The 24656-nt window shown below is 42.0% G+C and overlaps 1 protein-coding gene and 1 long non-coding RNA gene across 4 annotated transcripts in view; one reads left to right on the top strand and one right to left on the bottom strand.

The window, feature by feature from the left end:
- The window catches only part of PAQR8 (progestin and adipoQ receptor family member 8), a 122044-nt gene that overhangs the window by 52357 nt on the left and 45031 nt on the right, over positions 1-24656 (bottom strand). The window contains exon 3 of one of the 3 annotated variants that reach the window (XR_006717259.1): positions 20200-20431. The exons of the other annotated variants lie outside the window; for them this stretch is intronic. The gene's annotated coding sequence lies outside the window, so the exon portion shown is untranslated. Of the gene's footprint in view, positions 1-20199; positions 20432-24656 lie in introns of those variants that run through there. 3 annotated transcript variants of the gene reach the window in all.
- Positions 19564-22313, top strand: LOC123608502. Its single transcript, XR_006717261.1, has 2 exons — positions 19564-19596; positions 22077-22313. It is a non-coding gene; the product is annotated as an uncharacterized LOC123608502 (long non-coding RNA).

Genomic DNA, 24656 nt, shown 5'->3' with positions numbered 1-24656 from the left:
TAGAATCCTGGCAACGCCAATGCGAAGTTTCAGCAGGAATCTCACAGGGCAAATAGTTTCTGGGGTAAAATATGATGACTGTGGCCTGACCAAATTAACTATGATCCATGCATGAGATAGAATACTATACTGTTTTCAAAAATCATGCAGACCACATGGCATAGAGAAATTTGCAGTCTGTAGTTCTGTGGTTTAACAAAACAGAGCAGGCTGTGCAGTGTAATCCAATTTTTTAAAAAAGACATATATGGGGGTGCCTGGTTGGCTCAGTCAGTAGAGGATGCAACTCTTGATCTTGGGGTTTTAACTTCAAGCCCGTTGGGTGTAGAGATTACTTAAAAATAAGATCTTATAAAAATAAATATAAATTTAAATATATATCACAAGAAAAAAAAAGAAAGAAAGAAAAGCAAAAGAAAGTTATGCACTCATAATGGTTATTTCTCGATGGTGATATTCCAGGAGAACTTGAGTTTCTTTTTTATAACTTTCATCATTTTTCAAAATATCCTTAATAAAATAAATATGTAAACAAATGGCTGTTGTTCATTGTTCTGCACATAAGTATAATTATAATGGACTATAATTAACTGTACATTATTACAGGACAAAAATATAATGAAATTAATTATAGCAATTGTGATGTGTTGGTGCTTTGTGAGTACCCTATGTTTCTGACCTCATAACAACAGCAAACAGTATCTTTATTCTCTTTTTAAAATAGATGTTAAAAGAAGTAACTTGCTTAAGGCAACCATAAACTGTGTCAGAGTCACCCCATCATCAGTGGTGCTGGGGAAGCAGATGGCAGGGAGGTCAAAATCAGCATGCTTGGATTCCAAGAACTCAAGGTTCTCGGAGGGGACGCTGAGTGCAATATGCAAGGTGCCCCTTCTCTTAACAGCCACTAATGGGCATGACTGGCTCCATCAGCCAGCTCCTTTGGACCTGAACAACCTCCTTTCCTGCCATGCTCCTCTTTAATGGTGCATTCGACATCTCTCATCCCCTCTATTAAATCAGGGCTAGAAGAGAACTGTGCTGGCTGATCCAATTTTATTGAGATTGAGTCCAGTAAACTGTGCAACAAGATGAGGCCTGGCTACTTTAAGTCTCTCTCTCCCTTCTCTCTACCTCTTTAGACAAATCCAATTAGTCCTAATCCCTCTACATTTTTGACAAGGGGGTAAGCAAATCATTTAGGTCAGAAGGGAAATATCTTATTTGGATGCTGTGAGGCCACTAAATAAGATTTAGTCTGGAGACGTAGGGACATGTGCCTATTATTCAATATGCAGTAGTCCTATTATTAATTCTTTCATCTATTCAGGAAATATTTATTGAAGACCATGTAAGTGCTAAGAACACTTTGCTAAGACCTAAAGAAAAAAAGATACACTTGATGCAATCTCCATCCTCCCCTCTAATAGAGAAGACATATTTATACAAATAATTATGATACAAGGGCTATAAGAGAGGGATATTGGACATTATGGAAAAACAAGGGAGGAGCGCCTAGTTCCTTAGTCACCTGGTATTTTAGTGTTGGAAGGGTCAGCAAAAGCTCAAGGTGAGTCATGAAGGATGAGGTCTAAATAAGCAAACTGGAGAAGAGGGAAGCATTTGGCCTGAGGAAACAGCAGAGACAAAAGCCAAGAGGCACACAACAGCACCACACTTGTAGGAATAACAATGGCTAGTGTGTAGGGCACATATGGATGCAACCCCTGCTTACAGCCTGCAACAAGGAAGGAAGAGACGGTACAGTCCATAACCAAAGAGTTTTACTGTCTGTCACTAAATCATACGTGTAGAATATTAAAGAAAGTAAACGCAACCCTTTACTTTGGGTTCCAGTGGCATGTTTCAACTCATAAAATCCTCAGGGGAAGAGAGAATTCAGGAGCAGCTCCTCTTACCCCACTGATTCCTCTAACTAGCACCAAGATTTAGTATCAATATTCGTGGTGGCCATGTGATCTGTACCCCCAGTAAGCAAGGACTAGAGATCATCCCTCCGCTTTGGGCTCTCTCTGTCTCTCTCTGTCTCCTCTCTCCTGCTCATTTCTTTGGTACATTTAAACTTTTTCATTCCCTTCACTCCCTGCTGTGCTCGCATCCCACCTCTTCTTGTGGTCAGTCTTCGAGAGGCTGTCAATCACTCAGTTCCATCCACCTCTGCTGCTGGACTGGGTCAGGGGCTTCAAATCAAGTGGGTGGGGGAAAGAGCCTAAGAGCTGGCCTCATAGTCAAATATCTGAAAGATCTTCAGACCTTTCATGTGGCCTCATTTACTGTTTGCTAGCCAAGCAATTTTGAATTGTTATATTAAGCCTGTCAATTTCTCTGCCTTGGGGAACAGTCTCAGCTTTGGTGATAGGTAGACCACGGAGATTGAGAAAATTGGAGAAAGAAAATCCATCCTACCACATGGGAGAAACCATGGCAAGGGGTGATATGGGAGAAGGAAGCAGGGGTCACATAATAAAGGACTACACATGTCCTAGGAAGGAACAATGAAACGGCACAATGATTCCCCACCAGAGTTGGGGATGGGGGCAAACCCTCTTCATGTCATCAATTTCTCTGCTATTGTAGGTTCTTGTTCTGATGGGAGCATGGCATAGCCCCCAGGTGTATTGGGTCACTACAATAGATAGACACTTATAAACAAGGAAATTGTATGAGATATTTTGTTTTTGACATATTTTTCTGGAGGCAATGTGGGAGAAGGAATTGAGACTAGTGAGGCTGGAGGCATGAGAAACTGGGAAAAGAGACTGGTTAGGAGGCAGTTGCAGTCAGATAGACATGAGCTGATGAGGGCTTGAAGGAAGGCAAGGGTATTGTGGATGAAGAGCAAACACCAGATTTAAGAAGCATCTAAAAGGCAAAATCAATAATAGCATTTGGTGACTAACTGGAAGTAGGAGGTTGGATCCCGATGTTGTGTGCTTGTATAAAAATACAGATCGCTGTATTACCTAGGTCATAGTTCTCATCTCACTGTGTCAGAATTCTTGATTAAATAGTCTTCCCAGTATCCTCCACAGAGGCTGAAACCATCTGGTATCCCAGCGCTGTTTCCAGCACATAGCACCATGCCTGATACGTAGCAGGTCTTTAAAAAAAATATTAACTGAAAAGATAAACAAACGAATGAATGAATGAATGAATGAATGAATGAATGAAAGGCATAAAGAATGACCTACACATGGATGGCTTAAATGACTGGATAGTCAGGGAAGCTGTCAACCAAAGGAGGAAGTACCGGAAAAAAAGGAGGGTGGCGTCCAAAACTGCAATTTTACTTTCCTTATGTTGGGTTTGAGGTGCCTGTGGGATCTTCCGAGAAGATGTTCAGTTGCAATGGGAGCCCAGGGGAGGGTTCTAGTCTGGCATTATAAAGTAGGTAGTTGTCAGTGAATTGACAGACATTCATAGCACAGGTAGAGGTAGGACAAGTCTACAGAGTAAAGCAAAGAGGGCTAAGAGAAAAGAAGTTATTTCTAACCAGAAGGCTGGTGTTTTTTTTTTCTTATTGTTTGTGTTTTTATTGAGATATAATTCACATACCATACATTTCATCATTTTGAAATGTGAAGTTAAGTAGCTTTTAGTGTATTTACAATGTTGTACAACCATCACCACTATCTAATTCTAGAACATTTTCGTCATCCTCAAAAGAAACCCCATACTCATTAGCTGTCATTCCCCATTCTCTGTTCCCTCTGGTCTCTGGTAACCACAAATTATCTGTTTCCGTGAATTTGCTTATTCTGGATATTTTATTTAAATTTTTTTTTCAACGTTTATTTATTTTTGGGACAGAGAGAGACAGAGCATGAACGGGGGAGGGGCAGAGAGAGAGGGAGACACAGAATCGGAAACAGGCTCCAGGCTCTGAGCCATCAGCCCAGAGCCCGACGTGGGGCTCGAACTCCCGGACCGCGAGATCGTGACCTGGCTGAAGTCGGAGGCTTAACCGACTGCGCCACCCAGGCGCCCCCTGGATATTTTATTTAAATGGGAGTCATCTAATATGTGACTTTTGTGTCTGGCTTCTGTCACTTAGCATGATGTTTTCAAGGTTCCTCTGTGTTTAGCATGTATCTGCACTTCATTCAGAAGGCTGGTGTTTGATCTTTAGCAAAGTTTCTTGTAGTCCCATCTTTGATCTATAAGGCTCCCTTGACCTTTTGAGTACATCCCTCAAAGTCCAGATGGTGGGTCCCTTCGTTAATCCATAGAATTTGGAAAATATTTATGCTTGCCCCTTCTCCACTCATGCTCTGCCTCTCTCTCTCAAAAATAAATAAACATTTCTAAAAAATGAAAAAAAGGGGCTCCTGGGTGGCTTGGTCAGTTGAGCATCCAACTTCGGCTCAGGTCATGATCTCTCAGTCCTTGAATTTGGGCCCCACATTGGGCTCTGTGCTAACAGCTTAGAGCCTGGAGCCTGCTTCGGATTCTGTCTCTCTCTCTGTCTCTCTGCCCCTCCTTCACTCATGCTCTCTCTCTCTCTCTCAAAAATAAATAAATATTAAAAAACTCAGAAAATCTTTATGCTTAAAGGAGCCATAAAAATCATCCTCAGCTACTCTCTGAAGGCATCCCTGACTTCTCTGGGCCACAAGGATGTCTTCTTTTTTCTGACTCCCAGGGCCCACACCGTGTGCACTTTGCAATTAAATGCCTGTAAATTTTCTGTCTTCCTTCTCAAATCAGAGTGAAAGAGAGAATGGAGTGTCATGTGCTATATTTTTCTTCTATTGTTTATAACACTTAACACAGCATTCTATGGAATTATTCCTCCAATCAAATAGAAACCAAAATGACACTTAAATTATCTCTCTAATTGCTAAATGTTTCCAGGAACACTATTACTTCATTTTTAAAATGGATTTGACTATTTTTTCTTAGACTCTGTAATAGATTGCTCTTTGATTAACTGTGCAGTTCATGATTATTTCCCATTTTCTAGAAACTGGTCCTCTTCTGTCCCTATCCCAGGCTGATACAACTAGAAAGCCCTTGTCCAGCTATACTGGGTCTCTATGGCTCATGTTCATTCTCAGTGGCTGATGCTCATTTCATACCAACTGTTAAATATTTTCAATATTATTCTTATACTACCATTTACATTGTAGCTGCAATAGTACACAGCAGCTCCCTCTTCCCCGCCACATATGACTATGTCACTCTAGTCACAGCTAGATGGTCCAAGAAAATGTACCTGACCCAAGCCTTGTCTATTAGTCTGCCTTCATGAAGAATTTGGATTTAGCTCATCCTTAATCTATGTGATGTTTTGAACAACAAGGAAGTAAATTCAGGAGATATTGGCAGCATGCAAACTGGAAAACTAGACAGAGCCAGTTGGAGCAAATGAGAGAAAGAAAACAGTGAGGGAGTCTTTCCTACAGAGAAGGGCCTGCAAGAGATGAATCTAGAGTCTTAATGTCTCCAAACCCTTGGCTCTAATTCATTCTTGCAGGCTGGCTTTGTCTCTACCCTTGAGCTCCATTAAGTGCCTATGTATCTTTATGTGTTGAGTTGTTTATTAAGGTACTAATATTCTTGTTTGGGGGCGGGGGGGAAGAACCTGAAAGGAGAAGAGCTACTTTTGTTTAATTCTTTTCCCCTCACTCCTCCATTTCACCAACACCCAACCCCTTCCACCAGGTTGATGCTCAGCTGGCATGCACCTTTGTGACTGTATAGGATGTTAAATATTTTGTATATCATCTTGCTTCTCCAGTCCTCATCCCTGCACCCTCACGACCCTCTCCTGCATGTTCTTGCCGGCACAATGGGATGAAGGATCAGAATCGGGTTCTGTTTGAGTCAAAGGAAAATAGTAAAGTGCCATTCCTTGCACACGACAGTTTCCAACATATATCTCTTTTTAGCTTTTTAGCTAGCTCCAGTGAATTTCTATTATTGATAATCAAAGAAGTTATAATTGAGAATGCTTTTAATGTAAACATTAAGATTTTTTTTTCATGAAGATGGAATAGACTTTAGAAATTACTCCATTATTGGACAGATGAGAAAACAGATCCAGAAAGCCAGAGACCTTGAAAGCATCACACAGACATGTGAGAGTGGAGACTGTAGGTCTCCTTGTATTCTTCTGGGTGTCTTTCCCTTCAACACTCCCTCTCCTTCTCTGCCTCAGACCCCTGGCATCATGCACATATGGAAGATGCTTGCATCATTTAATGGCAGAAGAAATTACAGTAATTAGTGCTTGTATTACATGCCCTGATAACTGTCACTGATAAGGAGAGTACAACTTCATTTTAGGGGGTGTGGGCCACTTTGAGTCTATCAACAATCCTTGTTGAACTGATAGAAGATATTGACTGTGGCTGACAAGCAGGAATTGATGCACGCTGTGGTATGGTGGTTTAATTCATTAATTATCAAATAAAGACAGCACTGAACTGTCTAGGACACATTAAGAGGATTTTCTGCTCTTTGCTTTGCTACTACCAAGCTCTCTGACCACCCCCACCCAATGACACCACCGTATCACAACACATCCTCTTCCATTAGAATTGTCACTCCACTTTCTGCAGCCTCTGTCCTAATCAACAGTTGGCAAAGGAAAGCGAGGAAACATAGAATGTCTTATAACATCAAGGATCTCTCTTGTATCATTGGTTGTGAAACGGTCCTTTGATTGGTCAAGTCCTAACCGGGCGGCAGGTAGCACAGCAGGATGCCTCATGTCTAGCCAGACACTTTGAGCAAGCCAAGGTGAGGCATGATGACAGCCTGTAGACACTTTGCATGCCTGCCAGGCTGGAGTGCCTGTCATCTTAGGGCATAAAACACCGAGCTGGATGGATTCAAGAGATTTAGTCCATGCTCCTAAGGTAACAGTCCTGTGGTTTTGACCCCACTTCAGTCACTACTTTCAGTACGGCTGCAGATACATTATTTAAATCTTCTCCATTTCAGTTTGTTTATTCAAAAGTACACCACTGACTTACTTCTGAGTCTCTGTTACTTAGAATCTCATGGCTTGGCCTATGCTATTTATTTTGCTTCTTTTTAAGTCTTATTTACTTATTTTGGTGGGGGGGGGAATCTCAAGCAGATTCTGTACTGTCAGTGCAGAGCTAGAAGCAGGGCTCGAACTCATGAACCATGAGCTCATGACCTGAGCTGAGATCAAGAGTCGGACACTTAACTGACTGAGCCATCCAGCTGCCCCTATGCTTTTTATTTTGTTAAATATTTTTTCATTTGTTACCAAAAGAATCATATTTAGCCAAATAACCAATGTCTACCTCAGACTGTAAATTTCTTGGAGACAAATACTGTTAATTGTTTGGCATAGTGCCAGGATAGCAGCACTTACAAATCCATTAAAACCTTGAGTATAACTACTTAATAATGATACTTCAATTCAATTTAGCAGCAACATATTGACTTCTTCTGTAGTGGGTATCTGTTTCTGCCAGCATCTTTTCCTTTAGGAACTCACCCTCCCTCACATGGCAGTGCTAACAGTCACATTTCCCCACTTGCCCTGGCCTGTGGGTCAAGAATGGACGCAGGCCGGCTGATCAGAGTTTCCTAAACCCTTGGAAATAGGGGTGAATATGTAACCCAAACTGGACCCTTTGGTGTTTTCTCTGGGATTGGAAGGAATTATTTGTAAAGAGATACATATCTGCTTAGCGAGGACAATTCAAACTCAGTGCTTGAGAGACTCTGTCTGAGAATGAAACCATAGACCTAGTTCTGGCCTATGCAACTTAAAGAAAACCACCTGGACTTGGATCTGGAAAAACTTCTGTTGGTAAAGGAGATAGTCATGATCCCTTTTATTTTTCCTCACTTCTGACTTGGTTGGAAGTCATGGTTGGAGCTGAAGCAGCCATCTTGAGACCATGAGGGAAAGACAAAGAGAATCACAAAGATGTCAATCCTGACATCTTTGAACCCCTCGAACAATAAATAGCAATTACCTTACTCCAGCTAAGCTTTGACAAGCTACAGACCCTAAGCCAAGTTTGTGTTTGTAGGCCTCAGGGGCACTGCCTGAGCAGGCTAGCATGGTAAGCCAAGGAGACTAAGCCAGGGCATCCTCCTCTGCCCCTACTTCTCCTCTCCACTACTGGTACTTGACTCTCTGGCCAGCGGCAGCTATGCATCACCAGTGCCTAGGGTCCAGCTGGCCACCACCAATATATTAGGGATTCCACTGTTGGCAACAAGTGGGAACTGAGTGGTGGACTCTCAGTCTGGAGATTGGTGACTATGTGAGTCCCCTTGTTTCTGGCTAGCTGCCCAAGTTGATATGCTGGGCTCACAGGAGTATAGGATGCACAGGACTCTGGATGTCACTGGGGCAGAGTGACATTGACCAGTGAGGTAGCCATCCCTCCTACCTACCTGGCCAGGCCCCTCCCACTTATGCTGATAGGCTCTTTCTCGCAAGAATATCTGCAGCAAAAGGCAACTACAGAGGAGAAGCATGAGTAACACTCACATGGCCCACAGCAAACAAATGGGGCAGGGCACGAGTTTTCTCTCCTGTTACAGAAGTGCTTACATGATAATCTTTGACTTTACTTTTTGGCTCACAAAGTCTAAAATGTTTACTGCTAATATTATAGAAAAATTTAGTAAGCTTTTTCTATAATATTATTACATCTTTTTCTATTGCTCTAGGCAATACCTGTTATGGTAGTGAGAAAAAAGATCCCCTTTTTAAAAAGACACTTCAGTCAAGTTTCTTGTGATTTGTAGCAAAAAACATGCCTAACTTATTCTAGTAAGTAGGACTTCACTAGACAAAGATGTTCTAGGTAGAGTATTTGGGGGCACAAATGAGAAACAAATATCCCTGAACAGGGACAGAGAAACAGCAGCTGATGAGCCAGTCATGTGTGAGGAAAGCAAGACCTCTAGTGTGGCTTGAGAACAAGGTTAGCAGCAGAGCCAAGTAACTAAAGACATCTTTCAAAATTGTATGTCGACCCATTAGTGGGAAAAAACCCAAATGTCCTTTACCGGGGAATGGTTAAACAAACTGCCATACCTCTGTCTTATGGAGTACCACTCAGCAATAAAACAGAATGAATCATTGATACAGGCAACAGCTTGAATAGGTCTCAAGGGAGTTATGCTGAGTGGAAAAAAAAATCTCAAAAGGTTGTATACTGAATGGTTCCATTTATATGACATTATTGAAATGACAAAATTCTAGAGATGGAGAACAGATTTGTGTGTGCCACAGGTTAGGGCAAGGGGAAAGGGCTGTGGCTATAAAAAACCACAAGGAATTCCCATGATGGAACTGTTCTGTATCTTGACTGTGGTGGTGGCACGTGAATCTACACCTGTGATAAACTGTGCACACAAAATGAGTGCACACAAAAGTGGTTACATTTGAACCAGGTGGGTGGATTGCATTCATGTCAATATCCTGATTGTAATATTGCACTCTGGTTATGCAAGATGTTACCATTGGGGGAAACTGGATAAAAGGTATATGAGATTCCTCTGTGATATTTCTTTTTTTAAAAAAAATATTTATTTATTTGTTGAGAGAGAGAGAGAGAGAGAGAGAGAGAGAGAGAGAGAGAGGATGAGTGGGGAAGGGCAGAGAGAAAGGGAGAGAGAGAATCCCAAGCAGGCTCTGTGCTCAGCTCAGAGCCCGATGTGGGCCCCAGTCCCATGAACTGTGAGATCATGACCTGAGCCAAAATCAAGAGTTGGACGTTTAACTGACTGAGCCACCCAGGAGCCCTTCCTCTGTGATATGTCTTACAACTGATGTGAATCTACAAATATCTCAAAATAACAAACTAAAAAATACATGAAAAAGAGATGGTAGCTTGAGCTTGGCAGGGTCTATGAGAAAACAGGACAAGATGTTGAAGAAAGATGGAGGAATGTGTGTTCATAACAGAAGTTGGGAATACTGAGAATCTGGATATGTAGCAAGCCAACTCGACTCATATGGAACTTGTATCAACACTATCGGAAACTTCATTCATATTCACTGAATTCTATTTCAAGTAATTTGAGAACCTGTTATATTTCAGGCAACTTGATAGAACATTTTCTACTGGCTTCCCTTGAATTAAATTATAAAATGAGCCCTTCTTGGGGAAAACTTTTAACCTACCAGTACACTGATTTATATGCAATATGCTACTTATTTTATTTCCTATTCATATATGTGAAAGACAAAAAAAGAAACTTTTCTAAAAATATTCAGTGTAAGTAACTAAATAAGTTATTCTGGGAATTAAAGACAAAAGGGAACCCTCGTTACTAATGTGTTTCTCAAGGTAAGTTATGTTCTCTTAACGTTTTTGCATTAATCGAATATAAAAGTTTAAAATACTGCTGCAAACCAATCATAAAAAGTAGCCCTGTCTAAGGGCCTTTCTTGCTTGAAGAAGCTGAAGTTTTTGCACTTTTCCTACCTCAAAATACATAAAATACTATCTGCATAGGGAATACTGGCATTTTTTAAGATTACAATAGTTCTTATTTGTGGTCTATATAATGGTTCTCCTATGAACTCCCAAACTTTCCAATTATTCAACATACATCACAGTTACTTATTGTGATTTTAGAGGACGTTAAATATCAGTTCAAATTATCCCCATTAAGAAAGTGGGGGAAATGTTTGTGTGTAAAGATATATTTTCATGGTTATTAGCTTGAAAATAAAAGAACCCAAGAACGATACGGTGTAGCAGTACATAAAACGCTGTCTTTGCTAACGCAAGGTAGCTATGTTTTAAGTGCTTTGCAAAGGTTCTGCATTTTCATCTTCATCCTCCTCCAAGTCACCAAGTATCTTGTTTGCTCTCACTTATGATTATTGTACATGTTGATCTTTCTGCTTTCCAGACTCGCTTTCTATTTCAAATGGATTTCTCCACTCAGATCAAAAGCACACTGTCCCATTGGCACTTCCTTAAAATGCTGCTGGGGAACAGGTCGGGTAGATGCCTGGGGGTTGAGGTGGGCTTCTCTCCTGCTTTGGAAACCACTCTTTCAGGAGATTCCTAGACTCCTCCCTCTTGCTGAATTCTTTTCATCCAGGATTGTTAGGAGTTTCCTGAGCAACATCAAAATCCAGTGGTTGAGCATCTCTGTGTGCTCTGGGGGACTAAGAGAAGCTGATTGAAATCATCCCGTGCTCCTTGTAATCCATTTCTGAACTATCAGGGCTTATAGTTCCTTCTAAAGTCTTGGCCTCATCCTCAGCAGCAAGCTGAGCTCTAGATTCTTTCCTCATAAAAAAGCCTTGGTTTGGGGGCTCCTCAGCATGGCATAGAACATCTCCAACCTCCTACAGCCACAGCGAATGCAGCTCAGAGCACAGGGCAACTGCATTTCTCACTGTGGTGAGGACAGAAGCACATGGGCTGCAAGCAGGATTTTAAAAGAGCATCAAAAGTATAGAAAAGAAGGAAAGATAGTGTATTGTAAATAGTAAGGATAAGTATTGTTTTGTAAGATGTTTATTTTAGTTATATTTGTGTATATATATGTTAGGTCATAATGTAACACACACACATATATTACATATTCAGCATATAATATATAGCATGTAATTTTAATATTGTATGTACTATAATATGCTATACAGTATATATGGTATTATAGTAAATATAGTGTATGATCTTATATATATAATTATATATGTATACCATAAGTATTTTTTACATTTGACCCTATATATATATATATATATATATACATATATACAACTAAAACAAACATTTTACAAAATAATACTTCCTTTTACCATGTACAGTAGACTATCTTTTCTCTTTTATATATTATGTATTTTATATGTAATTTATAATACATAATTATATATTATAGACTACATAATCTATATAATTATATATTATATTATTACATTAAAATATATTATAACTAAAATTATATTATATTTAATATTTCTTATTGTAGAAAAATCTCTAGAGTAAGCCTTCTAGCAAGATGGGTCTTATATCATGTAAACTCTATTACTTTTGCCATAGTCTATCGTGTAAAAGCAAGTCATAGATCCCACTTACACTCAAAGAGGGGATCACACAGAGGCATGAACACTAGGAAGTGGGAATCATGAAGGGTCACCCTAGCATCTATCTGCTGCAGACACCATGAAAAGCCAGGCCTTGGTCATATACCAGCTCAGTTACCAGAAGATGGGGGTGGGAAAGCTTTCTGGAAAATTAAAGCTATAGCTTCCAGTTCACATGAAAATGAAAGAGACAATCTGAAAATAGAATTGCTGAGATACGGCAACCACTGAGTATGGTACAGGAAATGGAAGAGAGAAGCATGACTCAGGGCTTTATAGCCAGTGATTGGAAAGAGGGCAATGCTATTACTGAATCTGGGGACACAAGCAGAATGACAGAGAAGGGAGGAAAATGAAGAGATTTACTTGAAGTTGACATAGGATGTCCTCTTGGAGCTCAGGACAGAAGCCGGAGACACAGATTTGGATATCATCAACCTAGGAGTAGATGACATTGACAGCTGTAGGAATATATGGTACGTTTGTGTGTGTAGCAGTAGGAGATCATGGCCACACACTCCCCTGCTGAAAGCCTTCCCACATTTCCAAACAAAGTCCTCAAGCTTTCAAGGTCCTTCACAGTTTTATTCTTGCTTACCTCTCTGGACTCTTGGTAGACCCTCTCCTTAGAACACTATTTTACTTTGCACAGGTCTCCAAAATTTCCGGTGCTCTGTATTTTCTCTGAGTCCTTTCTGGCCATTTTCCCACTGCACAGAACACTCTTCATCCCTCCCTATATCATTGCCTGGCTATAAATCCTTTGGGTTTCCATGCAGATTATGCCCCCTGGAAAGTCTTCCATCATTCCCTGAGACAGTGTAGCTACCCCTCTTTGTGCTTCCAGAGCAGGCTGTATTTCTGCAATACTAATGGCACGAAGTTGCCTTCGCGTATTTCCTGTCTCTTAACTAGCTTCCTGAAGGCAGAGATGGGTTTCACTTACACTTGTATCTCCAGTTCCTAGCACAGTCCTTAGCACACACAAGATGCTTGATGAGTACTTGTTGAATAAATGAGGAGTGGATGTTAACATTTCTCTCTTGGTTAAAATTTATTTACTTATAAATATCAGAAAACTCCATCCAAAAAGGGATTAATGCTTAAGCAAAAAAGGGACTTAATGAGTAAGCAAAGAAGTCCTGATGCTATGTTGTTTTTTGGTGTAATTTGGTGCAGAGGCCCAAATGGTATCACCAGGACTGTTTCTCTTCCTTCATCCTTTGGCTTTTCTCCCTCTGGCTTAGCTCCATTCCTAAGCTGGGTCTCCCCTGTGGTGGCAGGATGGCTATATTTGCATCTGGTCTTCTATCTTCAATGCTTTCAAGCCTAATGGGAAAAAGTGCCTCACTCCCAGAAGCCTTAGCAGAAATCTCCTGGAGTCTCAGTGATTCTGAGAGGAGGTCTCCTGCCCACTCCTGAACCAATCACTGTCTGTCCAAGAGAATGAAAAACTCTGATTAGTCAGGCCTAGGTAACGTGCCATGCTCAGATCTTCTGGAGCAGGAGGTTGGGAAGGTATAGACTCTCCAGATAGAAATCTTGGATTTGCCCTGGAATTGTGGGGAGGAAATCCCCCAAAAAGCAAATCTCCATTAAAGCAATGCCTATAATTCAAGGGATGGGGAGGATAAGTATCCAGCAAAGAAATTCTAAGTAAGAGAGACAGGCAAAGAACTAAAAAGAATGTTTAGTGCCATCAAAAGAAAGTAGACAATTATTTAATACAAACCATGTGAGAGAATCTTTTCATGCAATATCTCCATTTAATCCTCACAATAACCCAGATATGTAGACTTTTAAAAATCTTGGTTGATGGAGGGGAGCCTGGGTGGCTCAGTCGGTTAAAAGTCCAGCTTCAGCTCAGGTCATGATCTGGCAATTCGTGAGTTCAAGCCCGCCAGGGGCTCTGTGCTGGACAGCTCAGAGCCTGGAGCCTGCTTTGGATTCTGTGTCTCCCTCTCTCTCCGCTCCTCCCCTACTTGCACTCTGTCTCTCTTTCTCTCTCTCAAAAATAAACAAGCATTAAAAAAAAAAAAAGAGTCTCAAGGTAAACTGAGTCTGAGAGGATATGTGACTTGTCCTAGTAAATGGTGTAGCTGGAACAGGAACTCTGTCTCCAGGAAACCAGGCTGTGACAAGAGTTTGGCAAGATGTCAAATCCAGCAAGAGGGCTGAGGTGAGTGAGTGCTATGATGAGGACTGGACAGCAGACTCATGATGTCTATTTCAGAAGAGCTGTGAGGGCCACAGGGATTGAGAAACAAGGAGGTGGCAACACTTTCAGAAAGTTTGGCAATGAAAAAGAGAGAGGGGGCACCAATATATATACCTGGTTACATGTGTCTCCACAGTCACAAAGTGTGCTTCTCAAAAACAAAGAGTTTGTTTTTATGTCTCCAGCCTAGGAGAGGCCTTGCACATAGTGTTCATCACCAACATTTGGTACTTTCATGAGTAAATGACTGAATGAATGGAAGAAAAAAAACTACATCCCAAGAGGAAAGGAAGGTAGAGAAATATAAAGATAGAATAGATTTGAGCATGTTTCTGGGGCAAGTGCAAAGAGGTTGACAATGAAAGAAAAAGTTGATGAATGAAGCTGAGTCCCCTATGTGGTTCCAATTCCAAATCCCATGGAAGAATAAGTCTTAACATAAAGGTTTCAATTTTTCTTTCCCCAAAGCAAGAGAGAGGGAGGAAAGCATAGGCTAATGATCCTCGGAAAGTCTAGGGTAAAGGGGAGAAAAGCCACAGTCCTACTGTGAAATAGTAAAGGTGCCTATCTCTGTAACTCTGTTGAATGTTCCTTCAAGGCAGTCCCAATATTTTCATTTATGTCTCACCCCAGAGTGGCAGGCATAGAATAGACACTAAAATAAATGTATAAATTTAGCAGACCAAATTGAATAAAATTAAATTCTCTTTTATGAAAATTTGAGCACCACCTACAGAAAGCAGGGCCACAATATAATCCTGGTTTGGTGGCTTGTCAGGACTTTGTAGGGTGCTGCGGGAAGATGGAGGAAGGCAGTACAATGTGTACATGTGATCTACTCTACAGAATGTGTTTGCCGGGTAAATAGCTCCTTATCATTTTCTTTGTAAATACAAGCTTACACCCTACTTCTTCAGAACACCTGGGCTTGGGCAGTGATGACTAGGTTGAGCACTTATAATCACGGGTCTGTTTTGGGAAATTATAAGATGTGAAGTCCCAGAGGTTAGCAATCAGGAGTGATTTACTAAGCCTCCCGTGGGCCAGCACCAGCCATCCCTCTTAGCACATTGACTCAGCCAGCACTGACACCTGTTCAGCAGGCCACACTGCCTCTGCCCTCATGCCCCATCTGCCCACTCCCGAAGGGTCTATGACAGTGGCCAAGTGAGTAGAGCATTGCGCTGCCAGGGGTGCCTCCCTGCAGTAGAAGGTAGACTGGCCTTGAACTCTAACACAGCTTTAATGCTTCACCTACAGAATGAGGTAACGGGGAAAATGGCTGATTGATGATCAGAACAACGGTAAATGGAAAAAATAAAATGATCTACAGTGAAAAACTCACTCTCCTGGCTGTGTTTAGTCTCTAATGGGAAAAAGGATAAAGTCAATGAATGGGAAAGGGTGGAATAGGAGGTGGGGTGGGTGTATCAGGAGGTCCCTTGGCCACTAGGATGCAACTTTTTGGCTATATTCTTGTGGGGATGACCAAAGAAAGGGGGGGGGGTGCTGTAGAGAATGGAGTGTAACTCCACCTCTTTGTTGTAATGGAGGGCCAAGAACAGGGCTGGGTGAGGCAGGAAAGCAGGAGGAACTCACCTGCCCATCTCCAGAGATTTCTGGCTTTCCTATTTGTACAAGCAGGCAGTTTATCTCCATGTAAGCTCTTCGGAATTCTTACTTTGTACAGAGTTGGTGTGTGTGCTTTCTGCACAGGCTCAGAAAGAGGCAGGAAGGGGAAGGAAGTTTGGCACTGAAGACATCCAGAATGGGGTTCTTCATATATGAATCTTTTACCTAATTTCAAGCAAATGTATCAGCTCCCTTTACCCTTTCCACGTACCCAGCTATCAGGCACAGAGTTTCCATCTTTACTGACAGGTGTATATTAATCTACTGCCCTTTATGGTAGAATGTTGATTGTGTCTGTTATGTCTATTATGGCAACAAGGGCCAGCACTGGGAAAAACTGTGCAACAGTTGAATCTTATCTTCAGCTCCCCTTTGTCCTGGCCCTGTTCTCCCTACCAACTCATAGCACAATCACGTTGTTAAGGAGCTTAGTCAATTTCTGGTTTAAGGGGTGACCTTTCTTACGGTGTTTTTTCATTCTGATAACAGACCTTATATTTTGCTTTTCTGTACATAATCTCATTTGGCCAGCAACCCTGTGAAGAAGGGAGTATAGTTTATTATTTCCCAAAAGGTATTTTTGGCCACTTACAAAATGAACTATCATTGGAGCGCCGGGTGGCAAAGAGCTCAGCCAGTGAAGCATCTGACTCTTGATTTTGGCTCAGGTCACGATCTCACAGTTGTGAGACTGAGCACAGTGTTGGAGTCCATGCTGAGTGTGGAGCCTGCTTAAGATTCTCTCTCTCTCTCTCTCTCTCTCTCTCTGCCCTCCCCCTCCCCTGTGCATGCGCTCTCTCTCTCTCCTAAGGAAAAAAAAATGAAGTATCATTTATTGAGTACTTTTTACTTATGCAATGCCTTACATATCTCAACTAATCATCATAACTACTCTTGGAGGCTGATAATATCAATCCTTAGTTTACAGAGGAGAAAGCTAGGTGTAGGTAACTTGCCAGAGGTCATATAGCCAAATTAGTGGCAAAACCAGGATTAAGACCTAAGTGTGGCCAAGTCCAAATCCTGTGCTTTTATTTCCTACATCATTCTGTCAGGGCAGAAGGCCAGGTAGATTTGGTCTGTCCATTTGCTAAGGGATCTTTTTTTCTCTTTTAAAAATGGAGGTTCAGAGAATGATTTTGCAGAACTAACAGAGCTGGGGCTACAGCCTTCTTCAATAAATGATGTCAGAAGACAAATTCCTACATCTGGACGGATCTGATTGCTATTCTGGATTTCCAGGCACAATAATGAGCATAAAATAATCTTCCTAATACCTGACTATAATACCTGATTCTTACTCCATAAATTTAGTCCAAATAAAGTGGAAGAATCTCCTAAACCTCTTGCAATCCAATTTCCTCCCCACCTATTCCACTGGACTTATTCCTGTCGAGTTTCCCTGTGATCTCCTGGCTGAATTATTTTACTTTATATTTGTATCTGTCTTGGCCACGCTGTAGCATTTACTGATGACCACTTATGGAAACTCTCCCTTCCCTGGATTTTGGGGCATCTGTCTTTCCTGGTTTTAGTCCCATTTCTCTGGCCTCTCCTTCTCAGCCTCTTTCAAAGGTTCAGGTTTCTCTGACTGTCTATATCTGTCATGGTTTAGGTACAAAGGATAGAACCTATCCTGGCTGGTTTAAGTAGATAGGGATAATTACAAGGTATTAATTGGCTTACAGAACCAGTGGGAGAGTTGAATAAGAAGACTTTAGGCTCAATTACCAGGAAAAAAGCCACACTCAGGACCGAGTTGCTAAGGAAGCTGCTGCTTCTGCCATGGTTGGGAAGTGCCTGCTGAGCCAGGAGATCATGGCTACAGCTGCCCACCTGGGATCCAGAGCTCCTACCCTTCATACCAGCAAGATGGATGCCTTCTGCCCTGCCTGGCCACCCACCCCACCACCACCAGTTCAGTTCTGACACTGGAGTCTTCTGTGAGGTGTGTCCAATTGGCAGAACCCAAATCACATCCTTGGAAATCCTAGCTTCAGGGAGTCTCCAAAATGTTTTTAGCTTCCAGATTTATAGCATGGAAAGGTGCACTCAAGGGAGATTGAAATAGATGTTGAGTCACATAGTCCCTTAAACTTTAGTGTTCTTCAGAATTATGTTCTTAGCCATTTTCTTATCTCTCAGCAATTCATGGTTTCAACCACCATCTGGGTTATCTCTAACCCTGGGCTCCAGACTCAAATGTCCAGCTGGCTGCTAGACAGCTCCACTTCCTCTGAAGTCACATGCTCTCCTGTATCTTCTTTATCAGTGAGCGACACCACCATCTATCCAGTAACCCAAGCCAGAAACTGGGGACGTTACCATGTCTCTCATTTGTCCCATGCAAATAGTTGTTGAGGTATGCAACTGGCCTATATTTTCCTGCAATTAGATGGAGCCATGTGACTTTATCCTGGCCCATATAATCTGAACATAGGTTATGTGAGCAAAGTCCGGGTGAATCTTGTGGAAAACTTTCCTACATGACCTGTGTTCTCTTTTCCTACCTGCCAACTTGATGGAGAGAACCTAGAGCAGAGCCATAGTAATAAGGAGCATGGGTCCCGGAAGGACTCAGTGGAGCTCTGCAAGTCCACTGATCTGCACTGTACTATGACATAGGGGTGAGGGTCATGAAAATGAGCATTAAGAGGGGGACAAGATTTACTCTGACCCCAGCTGCTGCCCCACTGGATCTATCACTGTGTTTGTGCCAAGACTACATTTCCCATGGGCTGCTCCCAGCCAAGGACTAAGTGTGGTGAGTGTAGAAATTCAGACCCATTCCTGCAAGACATGGGATTCCTCCAGCAGGTGACTCTGACTCATGGAATCTCCACTGACCTGGCTGAATCTTTCTTGAAACTACACTGAAGTCCAGGAATCTCCCTACCCAAACTTCTTTCCTTGCTGCTCTTGAAAGAGCAGACCTAGGCTGGCCAACTAGTGACTATGTCCCTGACATGGCCGCAGAAAGAAGTTCCCGCTCAAACCTCAGACCACGCCTCCTCCCCTTCAGTAACTTATGTTTTCTAGGAAAGCAGGCTACCGATTGATGCATTCTTCCGAAGTCTAAGGTGGGAGGAAGGGGAGTGTGAGAGGCGTGGAAAGTGTGAGTAGAAGAGGGAGGGCTTCTCTCAGGTAGGGGCCAGAGGCAGGAGCCCTCAACCCTGTCCAGGCTTAGAATGACCTGGGAGCATTTTAATAACTGACCCCTCCCCAAACCAATTAAATCAGAGTCTCTGGGGATGGTGTTTGGTGCTAGGTATTTATATAGCACAGCAAGGCTGACAGCCAATGGTTAATAGGTGACCAGTGAGAAACATTCTGTATACACTGAGGCCAAACATGTTAAACAATCTCAGACACACTGGTTCTTAAACTTCAGGTGCATCAGAATCTCCTGGAAAACTTGTTCAAACACAGATTGCTGAGCCCCACCCCCAGAGTTTCTGATTCAGTGGGTCTGTGACCATCAGGTCCAACATTTGCATTTTTAACAAGTTCCAGGTGATGCTGATAATTGCTGATCTGAGACCACAACTTGGCAGCCATTGTTCTATCCTTCCCCAGCCAATCGGCTGAGGCCATGATCCCTATAAAACCTTTGTGCTTTTGAAACCCCGCTCTCTCTCTCCCGTATCTCATCGCTGCGTCGGTGCAGGTAGGGCATTGAGCTCGAGCTAGCTCGAATAAAGGCTCTTTGCTTTTGCATCGGACTCGGCTCCCTGGTGGTCTTTGGGGATCACGAATTCTGGGCATAACACTCTCCTTCAGTGGTATCAGGTCCACACTTGTGGTCTGAAAGCTCTTCTCTCCTCCCTTGGCATCTGTTTATCCTCCACAGGTGTTTCCCCCCCTAAACCTCTTGCAAGTCTAATCTCATCCTGGCATCTGCTTCTCAGTGGACCTGAACTAACACAGGGGGAAATAAACCTTTATCGTATCATACCGTAAAGATTTTAGGGATTGTTCGCTATAGTAGTTAGCATACCCCAGTTAACCATCAAGTTTTGATTATTTCTAAAATTTAGTCTCTCCTTTTGTAACTGTCTTAGGTTAGGCCTCATGAGTTAATTGTTCACCCTCCTGAATGAGTCTTCTGTGCCTGGTCTTGGTAAGCAATTTAGCTTCAGAAACCACCACCTTCACGGTGATCTTTCTACTATTAACCACCACATTTTAAACACTACACAAGCACTGAATACATGTTCTTTCACTTATCACAGCAATCTTACAAGAAAATTGTTATTAGCTCTAGTTTATACAAAGGAAAACTATGATTCAGAGATGTTAAATATCTTGTCCAATGTTATATATCTCATAAGTAACAGAATTGGGATTTGAACTCAGATCTATCCGTTACCAAAGTTTGTGTTCTTTTCACCCCGATGAATTTGGTTTAAAACTCTTTTTCCTCTTGCCATATACCACAGCAAACGACATTCACACGCATTATCTACTCCCTTGAGTGGATCTCAGTTCTGATGCAAACTGACCTAGAAAGTGAAGTAAACAGACAGCAGACTACTCAGGGAAGAGACATTATTTAAAAAACTAATAAAAGCATTTTCTAAATATGTAAGTAAGAAGAATATCCACTTAATGATGTTGATGCCCGATGCATGTTCTCTCTTCATTTCCATTTTCTCTCCTTTTTAAACTAAAAATGTAATCATTAAAAAAATAAAGTAGAAAAAATATAAAACTATAAACAAACTCAATATTGGGGCGCCTGGGTAGCTCAGTCAGTTAAGCATCCGACTCTTGATTTCAGCTCAGCTCAGGTCGTGATCTCACGGTTCCTGAGTTCGAGTCCTGCATCGGGTTTTGCGCTAACATCGCAGAGCCTGCTTAGGATTCTCTCTTTTCCTCTCTCTCTCTCTCTCCCTCTCAAAAAAATAAACACTAAAAAATTAAAAAAAAATAAACGCAATAGTTTAGTATTAGAGTTTCTCTCAGGAGCCTCTCTAGAACCTGGAACAGAGATAAGCTGCGATGGCAGTTATGCATGCTATTCCCACAGCTCTGGAGATAACTCCATTCAAAATAACATTTAAAAGCAAGTGGCTCAGGGTGCTGTTATATAAATGTATAACCAAGCACCAATTGTAATTTCTTAAAATCAAGTCATTTGTAATTTCAATTCTTTATTATTATTTCCAAATTTTTAAATGCAACATAGAAGCAATCTCCATGCATAGGCGTGAGGATTGCCACACCTCACCATGCTACATGCAAAGCTGAGTCTGTCATGCCTGCTAAATAGCTTTCAGAGGCTGCACATCCTATTGAGGATAAGGAGTAAATTCTTCGACCAGTATTCCAGGCCCTCTGTGAACTGACCCTTGTTCCACAGGGCAGTCTGCATATCTACCCTCCACCCCAGCCCTAGTAAACCAGTGATGAGCTCATCAACTTCCTCCTGCCATTCCATCTTTGCAAATGCTATTCTTCCTGGAGGGAAGGTCTTTCTCCCACTTCCACTCTTGTTTTCTGAAAACGCTAAGAATTCACCAATATACAGTTTATGTACTGCCTTTTCCAAAGAGCTCTCCCTGAAATTACTCTCAGCCATACCCAACTCCCAGAGAGAATTAGGTGCCCTCCCCACCACTGCTCTCGCCTCACCGCTTTCTTCCCTGAGGCTCCTACAGCACCCTCTGTCCCAGCACACTATTGCAATTGTCTAATTACATAGCGGTTCTCCCCATGAACTGGCTTCATTCTTAAAGCTGGAAATTGATTTTAAGTAAATATATTACTCTAAAATAGTGCTTAGCAAAAAAAAAAAAAAAAAAAAAATTCTTGTTAAATGAGTGAGTGACTAACAGGAAGGAATGAATTAAAATGTTGGCTTTTCTAGTATACAATTTATGTGCTCTATGTAATTTATGAGGATGATTCATTTGCCAATATAAAAAAAAGGAGTTTGTATCCTGTCATGGGCATCTAAGTGTATTACTGGTTTAGCGAACATTTGGGGTGAGAATTTTAGGAACTGGGAGTTAGGGAAGGAAACTAAGTGGTTATTAGTGGACTTACTGAGGAGTCCATGAACTCACTGAAATAATATGCAAAATTGCGTTCGTGTGTATATGCACAAATGTGCACTCATATTCATGTATTCTCCCTATCAAGCAGGTCAACAAGGTTTTTCAAGAGGACAAGTGCAAAGCAGTCGGATCTATTCCAGACAAAGCACCATGGAAACACTCTGCTGGGCGATGAGGGGAAGTGGAGCAGATAGGCCATCATAAGAATAATGAGTTGGAAGCTCTAAAGAAGGGGTGATTCATACATTTTAATTTATGATTGGGTTCTTATGTGGTGGAGTGTTTTACCATCAAAGATAGCATAAAAATATAGCATATTTACCAATTCAAGTGTCACAGGCCAAATTTTACATCCCTCCCCCCGCCCCCCAACACCTCTGCTCATGAGGCTGTGTCTGCCCTTTGCATGTTGTTGAGGGTAAGGAGGACAGGAGAAGTGGAAAGTGCAGAGAAAGACTACATTGATTTATACACATAAAATTGATTTGTATATATACTTGCGGAAGAAGTGTAAATCTAGAGGTGGAGGCAAGGTCTTTTGGAGTTTTGCCAGCAAGAGAAATGAGAGATTCAGAAAGCAGCAGCTGGAATACATGAAACCTTAGGAATGAGCTGTCTCCATAGGATTTTTAGGATAATTTATTTTTTATTTTTTATTCTTAGGAAGTGTGTCTTTGTCACATTTTCACCAGGCTTCAGTAAAGACATAAATTGATTTTCAAGGTCTTAGGCATCAGATTTATGTGTTTTTAGCGTGGGTGCCATGTGGCAATAGGCCTCTAAGCAAGCCTCGAATTATTTCTTCAGGTTACACAGGTTTACAAGCTTGTTCTGCCATGAAGCACCCTGAAGGCTCCACCTGACTTGCCTCTTTCTGGTCTGGGTTGGGTGGGTTGGGGAATGGTGAGTCACGAGAGGCTAATTGACCCCCTATCGGTAGTTTCACTGACCAAGGCACGCCCAAGTTTCTATTTGTTTTGTCTGGGCCATTCTTCAGGTGGGGAAACCTTCCCCGGGACAAACCACTAAGACTCCAGAGGAAAGCACAGAAAAGATGGCACTATTTTCTCCTGGGCATTTTTTAAAAAGTTTTTATTTATTTTTATTTTCGGGAAAGAGAGCGTGAATGGGGTAGGTGCAGATAGAGAGGGGGACAGAGGATTTGAAGCAGGCTCTGCACTGACAGCACAGAGACCAATGTGGGGCTTGAACTCACTGTGAACCGTGAGATGATGACCTGAGCTGAAGGCAGGCGATTAACTGACTGAGCCACCCAGGCGCCCTACTCCTGGGTATTTTTTTAATGACTTGGTTTTTTTTGTTTTTTGGGTTTTTTTTTTTTTTTTTTGCTGTTAAAATATAATTAATTATAACAACTTAAAAAACATCACAATGAACACTGTAGTGTGCTGCCCAAATCCAGACCCTTCTTTCAGGCATGTATTCCTTTAGCTAGCTGCAGGGAGGGTGGATGGCTGGCAGATCCCAGCTAACCCCCTCTGCCCTGAGATTATCCTCTGCTGAACTGAGCAGCTTCATCCAAAGTTATGTCCCCTTCCCAGGGGACATAGCAGCCCCCACCCAATGACTGGTCAAGGTCCCCAAAGCGAGGGCAACTCTTCAGGGCCATCCCAGTTCCAGAGACTTTCTTGGGGTCTGCAGAAGCCTGTGTTGTGACAGCTTCAGTCAAGCTTCCCTGCTCAATTCTGCTTCTTTACACTCCCACAAATGCTGATCTAAGAGTGCCCTCTAATAAGCCTCCTGCATGCTGCTCTCCATGGCAGACTCTGCCTCCCAGGAAACCCAGCTTGTGACAGCTGATTGCGGGAGTGGCGCAAGAAAGTAGGTGCTAAATCTGAGTCACCCACCAGCTATCTGGAAATAAGGACCCCATCAAGAGCATGGATAAAGCCAGGCCTGCAGCAGTGGTATGATTGTTGACAGTTTCTGGAATGGCATACTTTTGGAATGGAGGGCACTGGTTGGGGCAATGAAACCAGTATTTGAGAAGCATGAGGAAATTGGTAATTATAAGGGCAAGAGATGCTCTGGAGAAAGACAAGGAAAGGCTGAGCACAATTAATCAGTAATTAACGGCTAAACATAAAAGCCGGAGGGCCTCTTTGCAGAGCACAATGAGACTGTCATTTCCAATAGCTGGAGGGCAGATAAAATCAAAGATCAGGCTCAAGATTTAAGCATCAAATTAGCAGAGCTCCAGAAGACATTAAATTTTCAGTGGCGGGTCTGCTACACTTAGGTTGAAGCTCTAATTGGGAAAGAGTGTGACCCTGATAAATGGGAGGTGGGGATTTGGGTTGATGTGACAGAAATCTTGAAGCTGCATATTCCCTTGAAGCCTCTAGGTGTGCATAAAGGGCCTACTCCTTGTCAAAGGCTGGTACTCATCACTCCCGTAAGGATGGTACTTATGCCTCTGACTTGCAAGACAACATATGTCCTATCCGAATCTGCCACCATTTCCCTTCTCGCCACTAGACCCATCATAACCCATTATAGTCAATAACATAGTGCATTAAGTCACAACAAATGCAGTCACAGATGCACTGGGTCTGCAAGAAGAAGAAAGGAACTATACCCTGAAGGAGCTGCAGGACATAGCCAACATGAGCTAAGAGAGGATGTACAGGATTGGATTCTGAGGGTG

Source organism: Leopardus geoffroyi, chromosome B2 (genome assembly GCF_018350155.1).
Source record: "Leopardus geoffroyi isolate Oge1 chromosome B2, O.geoffroyi_Oge1_pat1.0, whole genome shotgun sequence".
Lineage (NCBI taxonomy): Eukaryota > Metazoa > Chordata > Mammalia > Carnivora > Felidae > Leopardus > Leopardus geoffroyi.
This window is presented reverse-complemented; position numbering and strand designations above follow the sequence as displayed.